We start from the raw sequence: 8,708 nt of genomic DNA, 5'->3' as shown, positions 1-8,708 counted from the left end.
TTGGAGATTCTCTTTTTCTTTTGAGATCTTAGTAGAAAAGTCTACTCACATTGGAGGAGTACATTCAGTTAGCATCAGTGGTCGAAGGCTTTCCAGGACGTCAGCAATCTATGTAATTCTTCTGAGCTTCTCTGATTGAAACGGTGGAAGACATGCCATATCATTATTTGACGAAATAGTGGAATTCACCAAAAATAGATGTGCAGGTTTTCAATCCCAGTAGATGCACATAAAAGGTGAAACAAAAATATATAACAAAAAAATTATGTTATAAAAAAGTGTGTTTTCATATGAGAAACGGAGCAGTGCGTCTTTTGATCTTCGTTGCCAATGCCTGATACAAAACACAATTAAGAATAACAATGAATACTTCATTGTCCCTTGAAGATGTATTGCTAATATCTTCACATCATTAAACATCAGCCAATGCAAAAACTAACTAAAAAGACAAATAAGTAAAGAACCAACAGGCTTGTTGCCGCAGAAATCTGAATACACATGGTCTTATTTGCCAGTACGCGTCCCTGGTTGCAATTCAGAATAAGCAGTGCAGATCGTGTTATTGCTATGTAGAGAAGGAATAATATATAAGGAACTAAAGAACGTAGGGAGATAAAACATGTGATAACAAATACGGCAGGAACCAAGTGTTTTTGAGGTTATATGTGGCTTTCTCACCGGTCAGAACCCATTTTCCATGAATGGCAACATTCATCATAATTTCCATACGTCTACAAGAATGAACCAAGTCAATCACGATGTATCTCAAGCAAACAGCTATGCACGTAAAGAGCTTTGTGTGCTAGCCAAGCAAAACAGCCACAACGAAGCAATATCCAAGAAGAAAAACATACAAACCACGTAATCTCCTATTCCCAGGATGACATGACATGGAAGTGGGAGGGATCTATTAAATGAACATATATTGAGATTTTAGAAGAAGGGTATACGGATAGATCAACAGGGTTCTGTAGCCTTTTGTCCTCTGGCTTGGATGTGGCCGTTGAAGAACACGGGGAGAGCAGTTTCTTCGCTCCTCGTTCAATTACTCTATGGGGAAGCTCGCAATTGGAAGGCATACGATGGAAACACACGATTACACGGTGGCGGCGGTGCTATTGGAGGTAGTGGCGGATCTACCACAGGGGTTAGTAGGTGACCCGGTGGCAGAAACAGAGTACTCCCCCGCCAGCCCTCAGCCTCAGGGTCGAGTTCCAGCCTCCAAATCACCATGGCGGTCGAGCTCCAACCTATCAGGTGTGATTTTAAGAGAAGGAAGAAAAACATGAGAGGATCGAGGGCGCTTCACCGAGCGCACAGAGTCGAGAGAAATCTATCGATCCAATCCCTGGTGCCGGTACTGGCTAACGCACCTTCACACCGATGCCGCCACTGGATGCCTCATCCTCCGCTGGATGCTCCCTCGTCTGTGACTCCAGAGAACTGCTTCTCAGGCGCTCAACCTCGACGGCTCCACGACCCGGACATGGCCAGACATACGGTGGCCGTCTCCTTCACACAGAGCTTGCTGCGGAGATGGAAGTAATGTGCATTGGTGGAGGAGACCATTAGTCAGAGAAGGCGGAGTGCCGGCGTGGAGATTAATAGGAAGAGATTTGGTGCGGAGAGAAATCAATTGTTGCCTTGTTGGTGCTGAGAAACTGAGGAGACATATCCGATGAAGACGAAACGGCTACAGCGCCACAATCAAGTAGAGGCGTCTTTGATGGGTCATTTACAGCTGAACCGTCTTCATTGAGGGGAAGTATGGCTGGGCTTTGGCTGGTTATTTAAGTCAGGTAATACAACCTACAACGTGGCCATATAGATTGATGACGATTGGAAGAAAAATGCTGATGTGGCACAATTGATGAGGTGGATAGGCTGCATGTCAAGAGAAATATGATATTGGGGATGAACTATTTAGGTATTATAGATTTGCAAATCCACTGCTTGTGTATCATCACTAGAAACACCAGCAAAACATTGGCTGCCAATATGAATGGAGTTGAGTTGATGATACCAGAAAGAAGGGGAAAATAAGCCAACATATTCATGGATACCATTATTTTCACATCATTCACAAAATACAGAGACCCGCTCGTAGTGCCTAGCTGCACCCTTTTGAACTTGATGCTTCGTGTAGTCTTGAATAACAATAAGTCAACTAATCTGGTTTGCGGGCTAAATGACCTATATATGTATTATATATCCAATAAGCATTTCAAAGACGAGTAGTAAACCATCTTATATTATTTATTATAGTTTTTTTTAGAATTGTGAACATTTTTGAAATGTGGGAACTTTTTCAAATGTGCGAAACTTTTATTCAGGTTCTTAACTTTATTTGAGTTCGTGAACTTTTTAAAATTCGAACATTTTTCTAATGCGCATTTGTTTAAAATTCATGTACTTTTTTCAAATACATGAACTTTTTTGAATTCATGATTTTTTTGAAATACTTGAAATTTTTTGAATTCATGATTTGTTTTCTAATCCGTGAACTTTTTTCTAATTCATGCATTATTTTAAACCCAAAAATATGTTTTTCACCATCTTGAAAAAAACTAGAGAAAAAAGACCCGATCGAGCACAGGGGAAGCCTCGCGTCGGGGTACCCCCACATAGGCCGGCCCAGCAGCGCGGGAGGCTACAGCCTGTTTTTTTCTGTCTTTTGTTTTCGTTCTTTTGCTTTATTGTTGGTCTTTTCATTATACTTTAAAATTATATATATATATATATATATATATATATATATATATATATAAATAAAACACTCTTCAAATACAGATTTGTAAAATGTTGAAGAAGTATTTGAAAAAAATGTTAAATAAGTATTACCAAATGTTGAACAAGTATTTGAAAATGTTGAGTAAGTGTTCCAAATGTGGAAAAAGTATTTGATGTTGAGTAAGTGTTCCAAATGTTGAAAAAGTATTTTAAAATGTTGAACAAGTATTAAAAATGTTGAACAAGTATTTGAAAATGTTAAATAAGTATTAAAAATGTTGAATGGGTATTTAAAAAATGTTGAACATTTAGTTGAAAAACTGTTGAATAAGTATTTAAAATGTTGAACAAGTATTTGGAATATTGAAGAAGTACTAAAAAAATGTTGAATGAGTATTTGAAAAATGTTGAACATGTATTTGAAAAAGTGTTGAATAAGTATTTATTAAAATGTTGAACACGTATTTGAAAATGTTGAATAAGTATTAAAAAAATGTTGAATGAGTATTTGAAAAATCTTGAACATGTATTTGAAAAACTATTGAATAAGTATTAAAATGTTGAATAAGTATTTATTAAAAAATTGAATATGCGTTCGGACAATGTTGAACGCGTATAAAAAATGTTGCTCACTTATTAATTTTGTTGATGTATAAAAAAATGTAAAGTGGAAACGATAACAAACCTAAGAAAAAACTAAAGGAAAAACAAAACAATGAAGAAGAAATGTTAGACGTGTATTTGGAAAATATTGTTGACATATATAACAAATGTAGAATAATAACCAAAAACAAACAAAACTGAAAAGACAAACAAAAAGAAAAAGGAAAAAGGAAAAAAGAAACAAAATGCAAAAAAGTATGAAAAACAGAGAAGAAAAAAAGCAAAAAGAAAAAAAGCAAATAAAAGAAAGAAAAATGAGAATAAATAAAACCAAGGAAAACAGAAAAGAAGTAAATAAATTTGTGAAACTGAGAAAAAAGGAAAAAAAACCCAAATACTTATTAGTGCAGCTGCACTAATTGGACTTGCTGAGCGCACGCGCTATCCGACAAAAAAGTCACACGACACCGATTGCATCTGAGTAGACCTGCCATAAAGGGTGTGTGTCATCATTACAATACAAAAAGGAAAGTATCTGGTCCTCGTCCCATCTGAGCACAACTAAAAAAAGGAAAAACACGTGCATTTATTTAGGTTTTACAAAATTTAAAAATCCACAACTTTTGATTCGACTATCGGAATTTAGATTCGTTTTCACCATTGGGTTTCCATGGAGAGTTCTTGAAAACTAGATCCCATATTGGTATATGTTGATGAACGATTTTTTGAGCAACTTTGAGTGCTGTAGGGGCAACTTTAGTGCTATAGGAAAGCAACTTCTTCTTAGTTTCCCTACTATAATTGCCTATCAAGGAGAAGTCCTTATAAGTTGCCTCCCATGATCATCATGTTCACTAAATTCACATATAAGTTCTCTACCACAAGTATGCTAACACTATGTTTCAGAGTACATGCAACATGAGCTACACCAACAAACAACTTGTCCTACTATCGTAGCCAACTAATTAGTGATGACATGCAACCGGGCGCCATTGTTAGGCAACTAATTATCATCGTCAAGTTCTCATGATTTGTTGGGGCAGTTGATTGGATTCGTTTTGAACAGGTTTTTGCATTTGTGTTTTTTGTAATACAGTTGCTTGGTTTTGGTAGACAGTTGCTTGGAGTTTTTTGCTAGAACAATTTTTATTTTGTGTTTTCTTTGTAATTGACTTGTTTTGGATTCTTGCTAAAATAGATAAGTTGCATGAGGAGGGGGGGGGGTGTTGGAAATATGCCCTAGAGGCAATAATAAAATGGTTATTATTATATTTCTTTGTTCATGGTAATAGTCTATTATTCATGCTACAATTGTGTTATCCGGAAATCGTAATACACGTGTGAATACATAGACCACAACGTGTCCCTATTGAGCCTCTAGTTGACTAGCTCGTTGATCAACAGATAGTCATGGTTTCCTGACTATGGGCATTGGATGTCATTGATAAACGGGATCACATCATTAGGAGAATGATGTGATGGACAAGACCTAATCCTAAGCATAGCTCAAAGATCGTGTAGTTCGTTTAGCTAGAGCTTTTCCAAATGTCAAGTATCATTTCCTTAGACCATGAGATTGTGCAACTCCCAGATACCGTAAGAGTGCTTTGGCTGTGCCAAACGTCACAACGTAACTGGGTGACAATAAAGGTGCACTACGGGTATCTCCGAAAGTGTCTGTTGGGTTGGCACGAATCGAGACTGGGATTTGTCACTCCATATGACGGAGAGGTATCTTTGGGCCCACTCGGTAATGCATCATCATAATGAGCTCAATGTGACCAAGTGTCTGGTCATGGGATCATGCATTGCGGTACGAGTAAAGTGACTTGCCGGTAATGAGATTAAACGAGGTATTGGGATACTGACGATCGAGTCTCGGGCAAGTAACGTACCGATTGACAAAGGGAATTGTATACGGGGTTGCTTAAATCCTCGATATCGTGGTTCATCCGATGAGATCATCGAGTAGCATGTGGGAGCCAACATGGGTATCCAGATCCCGCTGTTGGTTATTGACCGAAGAGGCGTTTCGGTCATGTATGCATGTCTCCCGAACCCGTAGGGTCTACACACTTAAGGTTCGGTGACGCTAGGGTTGTAGAGATATGAGTATGCAGTAAACCGAAAGTTGTTCGGAGTCCCGGATGAGATTTCGGACGTCACGAGGAGTTCCGGAATGGTCCGGAGGTAAAGAATTATATATAGGAAGTCAGCTTTCGGCCACCGGGAAAGTTTCGGGGGTCACCGCATTACTAGAAAAAGGCCTACTAACGGCGCACCTAATTTGGCCATTAATAGCGCATCAGTGGTGCGCCATTAGTGCCACGCCATTAGTATATTTTACTAATGGCGCACCACTGGTGCGCCATTAGTATCTGGTATACTAATGGCGCACCACTGGATGCGCCATTAGTATATACAACAGTGCGCCATTAGTATGCCTCCCAGGGGGCCATGTATACCCAGGTGCTTTGGCATACTAATGGCGCACAACAGCAAGATGCGCCATTAGTAACTTCGGCATATTAATGGCGCACTGTCTAATGATGCGCCATTAGTATCCTTTGGCATACTAATGGCGCACTGTGGTGTGATGCGCCATTAGTATGAATATTAGGTTTTTATTTATTTTTTTATTTTCTGTGTTTTGCACAGGTTACAAAATGTATAATTGGACAAAATATAGACAACACACATCAACAACAGATTCATCGAATACAATAGAAGATTAGTCTCTGAATACAATTCATCATATTAGTCTCCGAATTGAAAAGACCGAACAAAGATAGAACATTATATTACAAGTCTCGAGACCGCAAGTAGCGAGTTTGTCTTCATATTACAAGTCGATATCGATCGTCTAAACTACCATCACATAGAAGAGAGCTGCGGTCATCACGATGAGCATCATCACGATGAAACTCGTCTTCATCCGGTTCCTCCAACGCTCCCTCCCCTCTCCCGCTAGATAGCGGGCGTATCTAGATTCGGCCTTGGCCCTAGTGGTGTACCCTTTGTAACTGTTACCGCTGAATCGGTGAACCTGTCTCCGACACTCCTCCCAGTCGTCGTAGACTCCGGGAACCTTACCCTTATACACGACATACGTCGGCATCGTTGTGCACTAGCCAAACGAAACGTTAGTACCAATTCACAGACAATACATAAGCAATATATAAGTATGCAACAGAATGATCGGAAGAGAAAAGCAAGACATTAATAGCATCAATTACATCTAAGTTGAACGACTCTCGAAACCAAAGAGACATACTACAAGTTCATTAAAGTTTAATTACAACATGAGCCAATCGATGTTTCAGAACTAGACACAACATCACTGCTTTCGACTCAACTCAAGGGACCGGAGCGTGGACGAAGCCGCCGTCTATCGTGGGAGTCATGAAAGAACGGGCGTTGTCAGCCTGCATTTGTAGCATTGTGTCGATGTCACTGTTGGACGGTTGATTTCTGAGGTAGAACTGCCCCGAGGTACGAAGGACATCTTGATGGATGATTTCCGCAAACTCCAACTGGATGCGAAAGAATTCTTGTCGGAGGTCCGCATCCTGGATTGCCGACACGCTCTTTGCCCAATCTTTGAGTTTACTCGGTAGCAGAAGTTGATGATGGTCCCGTACGATCGCCCGCATGTGATGGATGGCGTAGTAGGCACCCTTCTGACAGCCAGGCGGCTGCTTGACGCAGCAGAACATCGTATTGTGGGAGAACACGTGCTTGCCGTACTTACGAATAGGCCTGGTGAAGGTGCCTCCAGATTTGGCGTATCCGGGGAGACATTTGTGTAGTCTACGTTCGACTGACGGTCCGGGTCAAAATACGTGGCCATGGAATATTTGGGGCTTAGGAGGATGAGCGTGCAATGTGTGTCACTGCAGAAAACACGGAATGTTAAAAGAAAAACGATCGAAATCTAAGAATTCATATGTTACGGGCCGGTTGAGGGGAGGACTTACTCGGGAAAGTAAGGCACGAGGAAGTTATCCTTATCTTGGTTTGCTAGAATGACGCCTTCGAGGTAAGAACGCGCGACTTGCCGGTCCCCAGCGCTGCCCAAGATCTTGGCACGCATGTAGAAGGGGTCAACTATCACGATGTCCGGGGTCTTGTCGCGAATGATCCGCATCTTCATACTCAGCGAAAATAGCTGAACGAAGGTGTAGTGCAGCGGATGAAGGTTCATCATAGCGTGGATGTCATCAAACCGCAGGACGATCGTACGCCCGATGGAGTTATCCACAAAGCCCTTGCCCTTTGGCACCTTGGCCGCGAAAACCGGGTATGCCACATCCTTCTCTCTGAGACGCCGCTTCTCCAAAGAAAGAACACTGTCATGCAGACTCTGCATAGCACCGGTTGCAGCATTGAGCATATTTGTCGGTAGCATCGCCCTACCCGCCACATGCACCCTCCTCGAGATATCCTCAGGTGAAGGTGGCCCGTCCTGAGCACGGATCGTACTCGGTGCCGGCTGGCTCGCACCCTTGTTAGTCTTTCTTTTACGTGCCTTCTTCTTCTCCTGTAATGGGACCGAGTTCTGCTCATAGACCGCCTTCTTGAGTGTGTTTGGGCTAATAATATTTCGCACCTCGCCTATCTGAGGCTCGGTGAAGTCGGCAGCTGGAGGCGTCTCCTGAGAGCTGAACGGCAGACGACGCCTGTTGCAACTTGGCTTCTCCGCGGTATCAGCTAGATCACGCACGTCTTTTATTGGGTTGGGTTCTTGAGAAGGAGCCCCCATGAAGTCGCCATCGTACCCATGTTCGGCAAAGTACTGATCGACGTTGCCAAATGTATCGTCGTCGTAGTCGTTCTGATCCTGTGCCATATGCATGTTTGGATCCAATGGCATAGGGATGTCCGGCACCGTTGCGGCGGTCTTGCCATGGGGCCGACTTGGCGCCGGCACGACTGGTGGTGTTGTCTTTGGGGTGGTGTCCCCCGCCCCCAAACGAATCTGGCTCTTCGGCCAAAGCAGGGGCCAGCTCAGGCAGGCGCTGAGGGTCATCACGTCATCATCGTCGGCCCCGACGGGTCGAATCGGAGGTAACAACTCGTCCCAGCCTGGCAGCACCCGAACCAGTTGAACCCTAAACAAGTTGGGTGGCATCTGGGTACCGTGGAACAAGGGGTTGCCCGGTTGAACGATTTGGCCCTTGGCGACATCGACCAACTCGTTGTTCACGAAGTGCAGGAGAGTGCACGGAACGTCGGCAGCGCCCTGCGAAAACATGTAGGGCGTCAGGGATGCCCAGTCAAAGGCAAGGAGATGAAGTCCTCGGCCGAGAGAGGCTTAATTAGTTACCGTGATGATGGCGTCGAGCTCGACTAATGTCGAGGCACCACCAACGGCG

This window comes from Triticum dicoccoides, chromosome 7B, assembly GCF_002162155.2.
Source record: "Triticum dicoccoides isolate Atlit2015 ecotype Zavitan chromosome 7B, WEW_v2.0, whole genome shotgun sequence".
In the NCBI taxonomy this organism is placed as follows: domain Eukaryota; kingdom Viridiplantae; phylum Streptophyta; class Magnoliopsida; order Poales; family Poaceae; genus Triticum; species Triticum dicoccoides.
This window is presented reverse-complemented; position numbering follows the sequence as displayed.